Source organism: Aptenodytes patagonicus, chromosome 3 (assembly GCF_965638725.1).
Source record: "Aptenodytes patagonicus chromosome 3, bAptPat1.pri.cur, whole genome shotgun sequence".
NCBI lineage: Eukaryota > Metazoa > Chordata > Aves > Sphenisciformes > Spheniscidae > Aptenodytes > Aptenodytes patagonicus.
This window is the reverse complement of record NC_134951.1, coordinates 27499291-27515632: the sequence shown is the minus strand read 5'-3', so window position 1 is coordinate 27515632 and position 16342 is coordinate 27499291.

Genomic DNA, 16342 nt, shown 5'->3' with positions numbered 1-16342 from the left:
GTGCCAGAAATCCAGGAAGCTAGAAATACTCAGGGATAAAGATGAGCCTGTAATAATAGTGGACATGTGTGACTGGCAGAATCTGTGGCTTGACAACTGTCATGTCCAAATTCAATTCTAAAATATAGTAAGTGAGCTATTCACTGACATTTATGATGCATTTTAATAGTCTTATTCTATTTTCAGTTTCCCATTCCCAGTATTTGTGTCTTTAATTTGTATTTCATATTTCATATTTACCTGGCAAATGGCCAGATCTGAAAAAAGTACTTGAGCAACTAGAGTGCAACTTTGATGGAATTTAGGAATGTGAGTCCAAAAATTATATCGACAAAAATACTATGTCTACCCAGATAAGTGCCTGAGCACGTAAGAGTTAAAGATTAGGTGGTGAAGTACCCCAGGGCTTCAAGTTCTGCAGTGGCAAAGCCACCGCGGCTCAACAGTGTCCTGCCTTCTGTTTAACATTCGAGCTTGTTCAGCATTCACAAAAGTAGGAATTTCAGTGCCTGGGGACTAAGAAGGCTCAGAAGAAACCTTACAAACACTCACCATATTGAATTCAGCAGTAAACAATGTGGCTGTATTCATTTAAAAACACAGTTAGGGAAGGTAGTGCTGCCCACTGACAGTAAGGAGAACTGTGAGTGAGGGTGGAGAAGGTCAGTCTTTCATTATGTAATTTATTTTATATTTGTGCAAGAAATTAAAGAGCTGCATTCACTGACCTCTTGAGCATTAGGGAATTTCAAATGTGCTTTCTACCCCCTTAAAAACATCTTTTCCTGCCAAGTTAAAGACTATGCTGAGAAAGACATTTTCTCCAGCCTTCCTGTTGTAGCTGTAACACAGTACAGCAAAGAGTGCAAGATTCATAGGTACTGAAAGGGAGCAAGTGAGCGGGAAGTTATCTCCAAAGCAGTGCTTACTTAAAATCTGTATATTTGCTGGAAGGGGGAAATCCTGGGGCTGTGTTTCAGCACTGCTGAAAGATAGTGTCAAGGAATCTTTCAAAGCCAGATGAATAAACCGCTTTAGAAATGGAACCCAGGATTGTCTCTCTCACCCTCATGAAATTATAATCTTGGCTGTGCATTCCCTCATGAGAAGTGGAGCACACCTAGTAAACGTGTGGACTTACTGCTGGACTCATGTTTAGGGCAATAACACAGGCAGGGAGAAAAAGATGTGGTTTGGAACGGTTTCAGATGTAGAAGGACTTACATACAATGTCATTACATATCATGTGTCTCAGTTCCTGGCACATAATCTAGCACTATTCAAGTATTGTTAGGTACATCCTGTATAGACGGGCAAATCATCTTTTACAAAGGTATGAATCATCCAGCTGATAGTGTACAGTCTTAAATCCAACAAGGGTTTCTGGTAAGAGAATCCCAGAGCTGGAAATAGCTCTGGTAGGCACCATTTCAGATGCACCCATTCCAGAAACTGAAGCTTTTCCATTCAGTATGTAGATGCTGTGAAAACATGCCTGTACCACCTCATCTACTTTATAGAGATTTTAGGTGTTAAATTCAGATTTATGAAATATACACCTAGAGTTAATGCCAAAAATTAGTGCTATTTTGAAGTGGATATTCCCATGTTTAAGACTCTCAGAGGTTCTGCATGTTGCTAACTATTTCAATCTCTTTTTTCCCCTGTATTTCTTATTGCCTAGGGAAAAGATACTTAAATGGCATTTTTATCGGTATGACTCCACCTGATAGGGATATTGAAAGAGAAAACTATCATACTCTGAATTTGTGACAGGAAGATTATTGAAGTTCTATTAAAAAAGCCCCTGAAAATATGTCCAAAATGTCTAAAACAATACTGAGTTTCATAAATTATACTTCAGTGAAGATGAGAAAGCGTTCTTCCTCTTCAGAAAGTAGACAGCAAAACCAGTCCTGCAATTGTAGAACAAAATGTCACATTTCTCTTCAGGCTAGTCATTCAGGATGAAACCTGAGGTTTTGATTCAGATTTTAGTGATGTGAATGACATAGAGCTGTCACATGTCATGGAATCATACACACTGGGGCTAGAAGTGACCTCAAGAGCTTATCTTGTCCACCAGCCTGTCCCAAGGCCAGATGAAATATCTTTCCCTCTTTCCAAAAAGATTTGTCTAATCTATTCTTAAATATCTTTGATGATGGAGATTCCACAACCTCCTTATTCGGTACCTCTGAAATCCAACAAGTACCAAAGAATTCTGAAATTTTCTCTGGCTTGCTTGTTGCACTGAGAATGAACTCAAACTTCAATTTACCAGCTGACTTCACTGGATCCTCACCAAAATGTAGGTGTCTGTGGTGCAGACAAGAGCTTGACTGAGGGGTTTATGGAAAGAGGGGTTTGAATCCCATCACAATCAATAGTTTTTTAAACCCCAAGGAGTACTACTGGTATCAGTGAGGATATCTATAGAACATATTGCTATCCAATAGGAAAGAGGGGACCAGAATCTGTCCCTTTGATAAAATTGCTAGGGCAAGATGATTCTTTTGGACTTCTTTGAATAAGCTATCTCTAAATGGCTTGAATGTGGCTTTGAATAAGCAACATGTTTATATATGGCTTTGAATAAGCCATATCTCATTCTGCATGACATTGTTAATGACAACTGAGGTATTGGCCAAAATAATAAAAATGTTTTTTGTATTATGGTAATGGCATTCTGATACAGACACAAGGGTCTAATTTCCTGTAGTAGTGGTAATATAGTACCTCTACTACAATATAAACGTATATTTCATGTTGGCATTTCTTGTATAAATGGATGAAAAATCCTAATTCAGTTTTTGATGTAGTTTTGCCATCAACCACTTGCTTTGCATAATTGGGGTGACAGATGCACTTTATTGTAGCAGCAAAACCACTTTGTAGCACATTTTGTAAAATGGTACAATGGGCCTGGATCTTGGCCAACATCAATAATGGAATAATAAACTTATACAAGTAGCAGGGCATTGCAGTTGTTTTAATGAAAAAGCCACTTCTCATGGCTGTTCTGAGGTTATTCTGTTCAACAGTTGCTGTTAAGACACAGGTCTTTTCTGAAAGATTCTCAAACATTTTTGTTTGAGAGAGGTAAGAAGGGACACAGGAAAATAAGATTCTGAAAGAGTCCCACAGCACAAAACCCGCCGTGTCATGCACTGCCGCCAGAGAAAGCACTGGATCATTACAGAGCCATCACTCATAGGAGCAAGTCTTTTTGTACAGCCCTGTAAACCGAGCAACCCTTTGAAAATTGTTCTCCAGCCCTATCAGAAGTCAGACAGGAAAACACAGCCTGGTCTACACTGCAGGGTTTTACTGCACTAATGTTTTCCTCATCCAGGTTGCTCACTCACCTGATCAGCAGAGATTTGTCTATACAGCTTTCTTGATTCATTGTTGCCAGCCTGAATGGGACAACTCTAGGAAAAAAGCAGCATCCCTCACTGGAGTTCTGTGAAAAATGTCAGTGCATGTCAGACTATTAAGCCAGGTTGGTACTGATGTGATTTCTTTTTCTGACAGTTGATCAAATGCTCACCTATCAAAAATCACTGCCTCTCATAGCTGCTCCTTTGAAGAAAACCTGCAATGTAATGCTCTTGAAATGTGATTTTTTTTGAGACATTAGGTTTTTTGGGTTTGTTTTTACTCAGTGAGTAAGTAGACAGAAGACACTTGTTGAAAACAAAATAGGCTGATGAATGCAATCCAGATGAGGTAATTGAAATTATAACTGCAAACAGAGGCAATATCCAACCAGAATATTATTTTCTTACTGAGAAAACTTGAATGCACTAGAGAATAGCGCAACATCATTTTAACACAGGTTGCTGGCCTTCCTATTTCTTTAACAGCTTGTGCACACCATCATTTCTTAGACAGAACATGGATAGGAAGGGAATGATAAGAGAATGCAATTCTTAAACACATTTCTTATCATTAACAACCACTCTGCCATTTATATCTTAGGTCAAACTGTGTACTTTTTTCCAAAGAAATTCATATCTGATTTGACACTTAACTCAAAATCTATCAAAAACATTAGAAAAACAACTATTGACTTCAACTTTGACTCTGGGTCCAGTTCTAGGCAACTAGAAATATCTGTCTGGAACATGGAAGGAGAAGAAATTGTATTTTTTTTTTTTTTTTAAATGCGACCCAAAAGATGTAAATTGCTCTATCCTATGCAAGTTATAATACTATTTTAGAAAGTTTCATTTGTAGCTTTTTCCACCTTATGGACCCATATCTAACTAAGGAACCATGTAACAAAAAGTTGAATGTAATAGTGACTCAAGATATAGACACATTTAAGATCTGATGGATAGTGATTTTAAAAATGATTTTTGTGTATCTCCAAATAATAAACTTATTTTCCAAATGCAGAAGTCTAAGAAACATTGACATGTGGCAATTGTCCCATGTCCCATGTTTAAAAAATATCAAAAGGATGATCTGTGGAACTACTGTTAAGTGGTCGGTCTCACTTCAGTCCCTGGGAAAATCATGGAGCGAGTCATTTTGGGACACACTTCTTGGCACCTGAAGGAGAAGAAAGTGATGGAAACAGTCAGCGTGGATTTCCCAAGGATAAATTATGCCTGAACAATGTGATTGCTGTCTGTAATAAAATGACTGGATGTAAGGGTAGGGAGAGAGTGGTGGATGTCAATTACCTCAACTTTAGCACAGCTTTCAACACTGTAGATTGAGTGTATGTTTATGCCCCTTTACTTAGCATTCATTGGACCTCATCTAGAATACAGTGTCTAGGTTTCCTCCCCCCCTCAACTTCCCCCATGCAACATAAATATTGATAAACTGGAACAAGTTTGGTGGAGGCCACCAAGATGATAAGGGCTAGATCAATTGCCCTGTGAGGAGAGGCTGAGGGAACTGGGCTTATTTAGCCTGGAGAAGAGATGGCTTTGGGGGGATCTAACAGCAGCCCCAGTGCCTACGGGGAGGTTATCAAGGAAACAGAGCCAGGCTTGTAACAGTTGTGCATGTGTATCAAGAGAAACCTTTTCCCCATGAGAACAGCCCAGCACTGGAAGGTTGGCCAAAGAGGTCATGCAGTTTCCATCCTTGGAGGTTTTAAAGACCTGAGCAGATAAAGCCCTGAGCAACCTGGTCTGACCCCATAGCTGACCCTGGTATGAGGTTGGGCTAGATACCCTTCCAGCCTGAAAGAATCTGTGACTCTCTGATTGTAAATTGAGTGGCCACTCGGAGCTGACAGAATAGTCACCATTGACTATCATCAGTCATCTTAATTGTGACTGTCTACCTGATTAGAAATGCAAATTGTTCCTGGACTTACAGAAAGGATAAAGGTTTTAAAACAGTTAGTTTATTCTCTATTTAAATAATGAGTCTAGATGTAGTAGTGAGTTTACATGATCCTGCTTGAGCAGGGGAGTTGGATTAAGTGACCTCAAGACGTCCCTTCCAGCTTCAAGCATTTTGTGATTCTGTAATTCTGTGATTCTGTCTTTTTTTCAAAGGAGTGGATGTATTGTATATTATACCTTTTATATATTTTACTTTTTTTTTTTAAACTGGAATAAACAAGACTTTGAAAAAGTAAACATTGCATATTTACTATGCAATTTTGTAATTGATATCTGATGAAGAGAAGATTGTTGAGATACAGTAACTTATTATCATGCTCATGGTATATATAAGCATTCTTGGGGCTTGAAGGGTCCACTTTTCCTCTCACTTCAGCATGTGTGAGCCAGGAACAAAAATACCAAAATCTATGGAATTTCAAAAGTATAAAACTTTTCCAATGAGAGAATAAGAATTTGTCTTCAAGAAGTACCAGAATACCAATTGTAGTGAGAATCAACTTTCTTTGAATTAGATTATTTCCACATAAAAGCTTGATATATTGCTCAGATTCAAAAAATGCCAACTAAAAATAAGTATGAAGAACTATTTTCACATTATTTGTAAATAAGATAGAAAATGAAGATACTCTGTATCAGAAACTGAAAATAACAAAATACATAAAAGGATCCATTTCCATGGCCTTGGTATTTACAATTTTTATTTTAAAACAGTAACTCACTGCCTGATCTTTTTCTCTCTTAAATCTTTCTCCAGAATGTCCCATCCTGTTCCAAACTGCTTGTCCTCCAGATAAGTCAACAAAGTTAATATTATTCATGACTCTTACGTTAACTTTGAAAATATAAGCATACTTAAGTTAATGAACAAGTTTGTGTAAATACTCAGAAAGACCACAATCACAGAATTGCACCTTTTGGAGGAAAACAGGATGGGAAGGGTGTGCTTGGATGGCAGTCATGCAGACATACATATGTCCCATTGGTCTTATATTAGTATTGGTCTTTAACAGCTCTGTTCCTTCTCTGTCACAATCATATCACGTCTCCTTCCTTACACAAAGCATATCCTTTTAAGTTTTTATCCTCCACTGAAGACTCTTATCCATGCTTGTTTCCATATGATTCTTTTTTCTTAAATGTGAGTGAAAAGAATATCAGATAATCTTGCAGATAAGGTTTTAATTGTACTTTGTGTATGAATACCTAATGCATCCTAAGACTACATTTCTACATTTATTTTTTAACAGCCATGTCATGTTGGTCACTCATAATCATCCTGACTTAATAGCATGCTCAGATCTATTTACTTCTCACTTATTTCCAGTGGATAAATGCACAATTTAGATGAGGAATTAGGGTTAGTGTTACCCTACCTAAAGTTATTTAACATTGACATTGTTCTCACTGGTGGCTGCTATGGCAAACAAAGCCAGCTAATGTAATTGTTATAAAACTCTGAACTTCATGATGTAATATCTCTATTATTCCATGTGATTTTGCAAGCAACCTGTCCGTAGATAAGTATTTATATAACATATATTAAATAATTTACAAGATGCAATCTCCTCTGAAGTTTGCTTAATATTAGACATACAGAAAGCTGTAATTCACAGTTGATCCAAATGGCAGCAAAACCGTATCAGTCAGAATATTCTGTTAGTGTTACAGCTAATACAGTGCCTCTGATTTTATCTTCATTGTACAGTCAACAGAAAACTTAATCAGCATCTTTGGTGAGCAGAGAAACACAATTAAAAGCCACTTCACTGAAAAGACTTCTTACTCAGCTCTACAGTCAATTGTCATCTCAGAATATTTCATGACCTTGTTTTCTAAGTCTGCAGAGTTCAGTTGCCTGTGTTGTCATGGTATCCACATACATTTTAATTTTTATAGAAGTCCACAAAAAGATCAAGTAAGGTTATGTCATTGTTTCTATTCTTTCCTGTCCTCCCACAGGCTAAGCTTCCTTAAATGCAGATAACTTGTCTGTTGTTTCAGACTGTTTGAATCTCATCTCTTCAGAGACAAATTGAGCATATTTAACTTATCAAACATATCACCCAGATCTGTCTGAATACACAGTCATTGCTGGTCAGACCACAGTGCCTGCACTGTGTTGCCTTCCTGAAATAAAAAGATGTAATTTCTGAATTTTTATATTCAGCTCAAAACATTTCTGTGTGATAGTCATCTTACCTCGGCAAGGAGGAGCAGTGCTGGTGCTCAGAACACTCTGTCACAATGTCTTGTGCCTTTGGCTTGATAAATTCCTCCATTTTATTGACCTGATAAGAGCAATAACTTGTATTCAATTCAGAGGACCATTTTTGCACATTTATTACCTCTTTTTGGATAGGATAGCATTTATTTCATGTGAGGCCTGGAAGCTCCAAGACTGCCTGTGAGGGCACTCTTTTTTCTGAACACAGTTCCATCACCACCAAAACCTTTGAATAATTACACCCTGTGAATGATGCTTTTTCTTTCAATAATTCTCAAGGATTATTTTTTAAAATATATTCATTATTTATTATTTGCTATTTATTAATTAATAGTTAGCATTTAGTATTTAGTTATTGGTATCTTTAGTGTTTGAAGAGGTAGGTCAGCACAGCACAAAACTCTTCAAAAAAAGCACTAGTTTTAAATAGAAGCAGCTACTTCTGCCTTTTGAGCAACATCAGAAGAAACCTCATGTTTGATCAAGTTTTTTATTTTTTTATTTGTTTTTTTTTCTTAAATCATTTTGATTGCTGATATAAAATATTTGGAGCTGCTCTGTAATAATTTCTGAGTGTTCAGGTCAGGTTATTGGAAGGCTCTGAGCCTTCACATTTGTCGTGGTTTAACCTCAGTCGGCAACTGAGCACCACACAGCCTCTTGCTCACTCCTCCCCCCCCTCGGTGGGATGGGGGAGAGAATTGGAAGAGCACAAGTGAGAAAAACTCATGGGTTGAGATAAAAACAGTTTAATAATTGAAATAAAATAATAATAACAAAATAATAATAATAATAATAATAATAATAATAATAATAATAATAATAATACACAAAGCAAGTGATGCACAGTACAATTGCTCACCACCCGCCGACTGATGCCCAGCCAGTCCCCGAGCAGCGGCCCCCCTGGCCAGCTTTCTCCAATTTATGTACTGAGCATGACGTCACATGGTATGGAATGTCCCTTTGGCCAGTTTGGGTCAGCTGTCCTGGCTGTGCCCCCTCCCAGCTTCTTGTGCACCTCCAGCCTTCTCAGTTGGTAGAGCATGGAAGACTAAAAAGTCCTTGGCTAGTGTAAGCACTACTTAGCAACAACTAAAACATCGGTGCATTATCAACTTTGTTCTCATCCTAAATCCAAAACACTGTACCAGCTACTAGAAAGGAAATTAACTCTATCCCTGCCGAAACCAGGACAACATTAAAAGACAGAGCTGGGAGGTTTTGTGATTTGCTTTCTTTACCTTCTGGCCTCAAGAGGGCTCCCAGCTACCTTCCAGCGTTCTTGGACCGGGCGGGAAGATGTCAGCCTGGCCCAGAGACAGGACCTTTACATCTGTGCTCAGCTGCTTAGGAAACATTTCCCATGTGTGAAAGACCTAATACCAAACTGCTAACTTGGTGTCTTCTGCTCCAGGAGCATGATATTGTGGGAATTCACATAAAAGAAAATACTAATATTTCATCCCAGTTTATAACCCAGAAGGAGATCTGAGAAATTCTTTAAAGCATTTGTTCCATTCTTGTGCTTGGAAGACTCAAGTGATGTGTTTAAACTGCTACTCTAATAATTGATTCAGTCAGTATACTGAACTGATTATTGATACAGTTTCTCAATGATTGTTTAGTAGATCAGGAGATTCCTTCTTTTTTAAAAACACAGAAAGAATGGTTCAAGTTAAATCAGAGCACAGCAAACAAGAGAGACTTAGGTCCCACTACCTGTGAAAACGCTGAGCTGAAAAACTGCTCTGAAGCAGGACAGGAAAAGTTCCTGGCATGCAGGAGATCAAAAGAACTCTCCTGCAGGTCTAAAAATGAACACTTGCTCCGTGGAGAGTAATTATTTTGGAACAACCAGCTGAGACACAGGACCTTGTGGGACCAGAAGAAGTTACAACTAGCTTCATTATCATCAGGAGATCAAAAGATTTTAAGATAGATGAGCATGCCAGCTGCTCTTTCAGGAAATGCTGTCCCTTTGTTACAATAGCTTAATACTTCCATTTTAAGAAGGCTGTTATATATCTATGTATGACTTGTATCTGAGTCATAAAAACTGCAGGTATCTGAACATAGTCAGACTTACTGAGAAAGTGCAGTCTCCCCTGAAGTATTGTAACCCAGGTCTTAGTCAAGTACAAGAAAGATATCAATAAACTGGTACAAGTTTGGTCAGGGGCTGGAAAACGTGCCCTGTGAGGAGAGGCTGAGGGAGCTGGGCTTGTTCAGCCTGGAGAGAGATGGCTCCGGGGGGATCTTAATGCTGTCCTCAACTATCTAAAGGAAGGAAATTGAGAAAAAGGAGCCAGACTCTTAAAGGAAGAATGATAGGTAATGGACACGAGCTGGAAGATGGGAAATTCTGACTCAATATTAGAGAAAAAATTTCACCATGAGCATGGTCAAACACTGGAACCAGTTTCCAGAGAGGTTGAGGGATCTCTGTCCTTTGAGATATTCAAAACTCAATTGGAGAAGTCCATGAGCAGCCTGCTATAAGGGAACCTGCTTTGAGCAAGGGGTTTGGACTAGCTGAAGGTCCTTCCAACCTACATAATTCTGTGGTTGTAACTTGTGGGTTACTATAAAAACAGGGTCAGTCGTGTGGTGGGTTTACCTTGGCTGGCTGCCAGACCCCCAGCCTGTTGCTCTCTCTCTCCCCTTCCTCAACAGGGCAGGGGAAGAAAATAAGATGGAAAAACTCATGGGCCGAGATAAAGCCAGTTTAATATTCACTACCTCCCATTGGCAGGCAGATGTCCAGCCATTCCCTGGGAAGCAGGGCCTCAGTATGTGTAGTGGTTGCTTGAGAAGACAAACACCGTAACCACAAATGTACTGCATCTGCCTCCTTGCCCTCAGCTTTTCTTGCTGAGCACAATATCATATGGTATGGAATAACCCTTTGATTAGATTGGGTCAGCTGTCCTGGCTGTGTCCCCTCCCAACCTCTTGCCCACTCCCAACCTACTAGCCTTTGGATGGGAGGGGGATTTGGAGAGAAAGTCCTGATGCTGTGCAAGCACTGCTCAGCAAAAGCCAAAACAGTGGTGTGTTATCAACACTGTTTTAGCCACGAATGCAAAACACAGCACCATATGGGCTACTATGAGGAAAGATAACTCCGTCTCAGCCAGAGACAGTACATCATGGAATGTAATTGTGCATGATAAGGGCTTCTTGCTTGAAAGGGACATCCACAGGGATGGATCAAAAAATACAGCTTACCCCAAACTGTAACGATAATATTGTTCAGATAGTTCTACGTATTTCTGTTTCAATACAATTGATCTGACATTAATGGACAGTGTTAGGCTGACCTTAGCATCTGCATGCATAAGAAAACAATTAAATACTGTGTTCCCAAAGTGCTAAGCAACAACTAAAATTTAACAGAAAGAACTCAGGTATGCTGAGGAGAAATTACCTGTGAAAAAACCCCTAGAATTAACTGATTTTCTTTGCATTTTAGTCTTGATTGGACTGCTTGAGTGGTGAAAATTGCAGGACAGCAAATCTAATTAGTGAAATATGGTACTTCTTTAAGTAAGCAAACATGCTTTGGTGGCCAGAGCTTGGTTGCTTTATTTTTCTGCTCCATGGCCTGTTTCCCAGCTTTAATGCCTAATCCTAAAATGTACTGCTGAGTGCATTTTGTGACAATTCAGAAGATCTGTCTACCTACAACTTCTGAATTCTCTATAAAATTATGTGCATTGTTTATCTTAATCAAAGGCAGTTTTCTCAGCTTTAAGGTGCACCTCCCTAACCCTCTCTGTTGTTATTCTGCCTCCCTGATAGTTTAGTTATTCACTGAGGTGTGCCTATGCAGCCGGGAACAGAGGATTTGTTCAAACAGAAAAAAAAGCTGGCGCCTGATCCAGAGAACTGGTTTAAATGAGTTACCTGGCAAGCAGATCACACAATAGGGGTCTCTGATTATATGTTGGGCCTCTCCACAATGTGTCCTGAGGAACGGAGGCAGAAAGCAGAAAAAAACCCCCAAAGTTATATTTTTTTTGGGTATTTTCACTAGCTTACCTGAGGACAGTTGAGCCAATATCTGATGAAGAATGAACTCTGCCTTCCTGTGTACAGATTGATTCTTAATGAACAGGGGATGGAGCGTGAGGGACATTATCGGTAGAGAGTCTGTGGGTTTTATTAGGTTCTTTGCTGAACAGCATTACTAGGAAAAGAACAGCAACCCTTAAAGAAACAATTAAAGAAAAGGAAAAGACATTACAAGCTATAGAACTGAATTCTCTGTGTTACAGGGTAGATAGCTGAAAACGGCTAAGTTTCTTGTTCTACTATCCAGGTGGAAGACAATTCCCTGATGTCATTCTTCAGATGGGTAAAATTCAGCCAAAGTTTATTCATGACTAGTTCATACTAATTTGTTCTGTTGCCAACGTTTGGTTTTTTTTAACTTAAATTAGCTCTTCTCTCTCCCTCTCATTTATCACCCTGATGATTTTACAGACTGCTTTCTGTTTTTTTCTTCCTGAATTAAATGAGCCAAGATTTTTTTTAAGTGTCCTTTCCAAACATAAACTCTCCACTCAGTTGACCATTTCTAGCAGGATTTCTCTGCACACATTCCAATCTAAATTCATCTCTCTTGAAATGGATGTATGAAATTCTGTACGGTGTGTATGTAGGCTCAGTAATGCCTTAAACAATGGTAATGATTGCAAGAAAGCAGACCGGCATCGAGAGGCTTTTCAAGGTGCTTAATTTGAGGGGCTGAATAGAAGAATCACTATCTAATCATAGCAGGAAACATTCTTGGCTTTTCTTGAATCAAATGTCTTGGATGAACTTGCAGTGTAAAGTTAAAAAAAATCTATTTTGACACTAACAATTTCTCTACCAAAATATTTCAGGTGACAGGATTAACATAAGCATCAAAACCCAATCTTTATATCTACAGTATCAGTTGGAACACTGTTTGGACCAAGGAAGGAAGAAGAAATTGAGGATTGATAGATGAACATTTTTTATTGTGTCAGAAAAAGTTTCTGTATGAAACAATATCTTGCCACCCTCTGTATTATGTGAACTAAGGAGAATTCACATGGGACGTGTAGATTGGTGTTGGTCCACAAACATAAATAATGAGTAAATGTAGTATATCTGTATGTTTATGAATCATTTAAGTCAAACATTTTTCCAGATAGGTGTATTTATGGATCTTAAAGCTGTGGCAATCACTTTATTCTTGGTTTCTTTTCAGAGTTTACAGAAACAGATCATCAAAAAAAAAGAAACTATAATTTGCTTACTAAAGACTCCTTCATGGTCTGCTACTGCTACTTTGGGATTTCATGAAAAGCTCCTGAAAAGATGAGAAGTTACATAGTCCTAAAAAAATAAGATGCAGAGAAATTAATTTAATATTGTGGAATTAAAATACTGGAGCCTAGCAAAAAAACCAAAACCAAAACCAAACAACTCCACACCAAGAAAGTAGAAGGTAAAATTTTGGAGAAATACTCCAAAGCAGCAACCAACTGTTGAACCCCCCTATTTTCTTTATTAAGTAGTTGCAATTACCTGTGCTTACATTCAAATAATAATAAGAGCATGGCTTTAAGAATGAATAGTCAATCACAAAAATACTAGAAAATGCCCAAGACAGCACTCAGTGCAAATCAAATTTATCCTAGGCCTCATACTTAGAAAAATCACATTGATCTAGTAGAAATAACAAATAAAATAAAATTCCCAGCAGAGAGAATTTCATCTCAAACGCTTGAAGTTCTGAAACTTCTGAAACAAGTAAATGACTGAAAACTTCCTTGTGAGGGAAATTATTAAACAACATGAATAAAAAAAGCTGTTACCATCTCACTCACTTTTAAGGGCCTAGCTGATGCTATATCAGCATTTCAGTTTTGGTCAGGAGATGAGTTATTTGAAGCTGCTGTTTATTTGCAGAAGTTCTGATTAGTCAAATATGATCACTTTGATATGGAAACTGGGTTATTTTTACCTTGACTTTTCCTCTAGCGTTCCTCTTGATATTAATGGAAACTTGGGTCAAAGCTCTAAACATAGATTAAGCATAATTGCATGCGATTCTCATGATTTGCCACACCTATTGCTATACCATTACAAAGTACCATTATCCCAAATATCTTCCAGCAATTTTCCCTGTGCTCTTTCAGCGTTACTAATTTGTGATTTTCAGTATGGCTTGTTATAGTAATATTGACAAGTGGCATATAACCACTCAATCAAGCATATCAAGTCCCTTAATTTGGTCTAATTCAGGCATCAATGAAAGGTGTGAAGCTTTTACATTTGCTCTACTGAAACTAATGTCCCTCACAGGGCAAATTGATTTTCAGTTTCAATACAAATCAAAATTTGATCACATGAAAAAGTGTTGTCAAGCCTGCTAAATTGATAATGAATGAACAAAGTAAAGCAACTGTTGAATATCTACCTCACATTTTCCTTTTCTCTGGTGTATAATTTCTATCCATTCAAAGTAATTTTCTAAAAGATGGAGCATCTCAGTCATTTTTTGCATGTCTACTTTGTTTAATTCACCAGGCCTATTTTTCGGTCATATTTTATGTTATGGTACTTTACATAGGCAAAGTAAATGGATTCTTTGGTACAAATGTTTTTGATTTGGCAAATAGCCAAATGCAAGAGACTAAGTGGAAAGTATATGGGGAGGAGAGAATGTATCTCCACCAAACTCTGTGTCCCAAACATGACTCCAGCTTCCATTTTCCCAGAGATGCATAGGTGGATTGCACAGAAATGACTGAAACAGTTTTGAAAGACAAGTAAGACAGCATAATAATTATGTCTATCTCTATAATTGCTCTCTTTGAGGAAGCTGTAATTCTCCTAATAGCACGGATTAAGGGACATGCCTGCTTTTATTGTCTTTATATTGTTAGTGACATAAATAATCTTAAACAGTTCTACAGTAATTACACATAAAGAAAGAAAAATATCTAGTATTGCTTTTTGCTAATGTTTTTCTTTATCTGAAATTCTACAAGTAATACAAATAGAATAGGGTTAATCAGTTGATCCTTGATATCATCTCTCTAACATCTTCAACGCATTCATCTTTTGGGCATATTCTCTATGTCTTGATCTATGCCTGGAGATGTACATTTGTTCTAACAGGCTTAAGAGCAAGCTGTTAATACCACAGAAATATTTGGTTTATACTGCTATAAAACAATTAATTGTAACAAAGAATCTGCAATGTCTTCAGAGCACTGCCCATTTATGCAGAAACAAAACTGTTAGCTCATTTTATTTAATTGAGGTTACCCTTTCCATGATTTTCCTAGGAAATCTGCATACTGAATCAGTATCTTCATGGCCTTCATGGTTATTTGCCATACTGTGCTGTTGATTTGTAAGCATAACTCCCCACTGATTTCTAGGAAAGACAACTTGGGAACAGCGTGCATTGCGTAACAAGTGGTAGGGCCTGTAACAGATTCACCAGTCGCAGAATATCCATCTTACTTTATGTGGTATGAATAAGGCATCAAAATCTAGTAGACTTACATCAAGATAAAGCATGTATAAGTAAGATCTGATCCTGGTCCCTGTATGAATTGATTTATGGTGTTTACCCCTTTGACATCTACAGATCCAGTTGATTTTCAGATGACAAAATTTCTATCAAATTAATAAAAGTTACATGATTTAACTGCCATTGAATGTAGATCTATATTCACATGCTGATTAATTTACAACTCAGCTTACATCTTTAGCTCAGCTAGTTCTGTCTCTGAGGCTTAGGTTAAGTGCTTTTGACTTCTCTTGAAATGTTTTCTTCTAATTTAAAAGATGACTTTAGGTATCTTAGACTAAATCGCACCAAAACTGGAACAGGGTTTAGCCATCCTCCAGCCCTCTCTCTTGCCTCCATTCTTAGTTGCAATATAACTGAGAAGTGCCTGGAATTCCACATGTACTTGCTGAAAATGTTCTGAAAGATGCCTTTTATCCATGCTACCCAGCAAGCTGTTTGCTGTCATATTCTCCTATGGTGTGTGGAAAAGCTGGCTTTCAATGCATCCCAAGACAAGGAGCTGGACCTCATTTCTCTCAGTTCTTGCATAAATGATCTAAAATCTAAACTTCTAAATGTAGGGTGGACAAAGCCATCCTTACCACTTGACTGGAAACAAAGGCAAAAGCAGACTTCACCTTGTCTTTGGAGACGTAGCTGGAGGTATTTGCTTTGGAGAAAGCATACTAAATCTGGCTCGTAAGTGAAGGATGATACTAGGTTCATAAACTTGGGAAGATATGCGCTTATGATTTCCAGTTAGCTGACCGGAAGCAGTCTACCACTCAATGTGCAACCAACTTTTGGATTGCCCTTTAGGAACTGTACACATACAAGGGTATAGGTATGAAGTTTTTCACAAGAAGGCAGGAATTTTCCACCTGCCAGCTTTCTGAGACACCTAGCTATCAGCCAAATCTAAGCCAGAAGCTCTATAGCCCCACTAGGAAGGTACTTGACTTGAGACAGTTCAACCCTGTCTGACTTGAATATGCCTGAGCCTTTGGTGAGAACTAGTCTTTAGCCTGTATGAAGGAGAAATCTACTTGTCCTGATAGAAGTTTTCTGTAATTCAGGAATAGTAGATATTGTGTATGTTTCCTTGTGGAGGTCATGTACACACAGGGTTGGGTCAAGGTAGAAGCAATCCCAACATTACCTGGGCTGGGCCTACAGGAG